This window comes from Triticum aestivum, chromosome 5B (assembly GCF_018294505.1).
Source record: "Triticum aestivum cultivar Chinese Spring chromosome 5B, IWGSC CS RefSeq v2.1, whole genome shotgun sequence".
In the NCBI taxonomy this organism is placed as follows: Eukaryota; Viridiplantae; Streptophyta; class Magnoliopsida; order Poales; family Poaceae; genus Triticum; species Triticum aestivum.
This window is the reverse complement of record NC_057807.1, coordinates 374,239,046-374,239,674: the sequence shown is the minus strand read 5'-3', so window position 1 is coordinate 374,239,674 and position 629 is coordinate 374,239,046. Positions and strand designations below refer to the sequence as shown.

General features: G+C 54.4%; 1 pseudogene; it reads right to left on the bottom strand.

The window, feature by feature from the left end:
• Nucleotides 1–245: 245 nt before the first annotated feature.
• On the bottom strand, nucleotides 246–390 carry LOC123118157 (uncharacterized; annotated as a pseudogene).
• Nucleotides 391–629: the final 239 nt, after the last annotated feature.

Genomic DNA, 629 nt, shown 5'->3' with positions numbered 1-629 from the left:
TTGGCAGATCACGGTGGACGATTCTCCCTGACGACCGCGACCATAGCCACCGTGACCTCCACCACGGCCTCCTCCACGGCCACCACCGCGGCTTGCTGCACCATGGTGGGCACCACAACCACCACGGCCTCCTGTGCGGCCTCCTGGACGACCACGCTGTCCAAACCCGCCACGACCTCGGCGAGCAGAATTGACTTGAAATCCAGGGCTACCGGCGCCACCAGATTGGAGAATCTCCATGCGTGTGTCATAGCTGAGGAGTTGTGCATACAATTCATTGAGGGTAATTGGATCAGCTGTTGGTCTCCCAAGAACGGAAGCCACCAATGGATTGTATTCAATGTCCAGCCCCGCCAAAAGGTAAGAAATCAGATCGTCATCATCAACCTTTTTGCCTGCAGATGCAAGTTCATCCGCAAGGGCCTTCATCTTGGAGTAATAATCTGCAGCAGACATACTCCCTTTCTGCATGTTGGCCATGGCCATTCTGATGTTGATTGTGCGAGCACGAGACTGAGAAGAGAACATCTGCTCAAGGGCAGCCCAAAGTTCTGCCTCACTCGGCAACGAGGCGACCTGAGTTAATACTTCCTTCGAGAGGGAATTGAACACGTACCCCAGAACTTGCT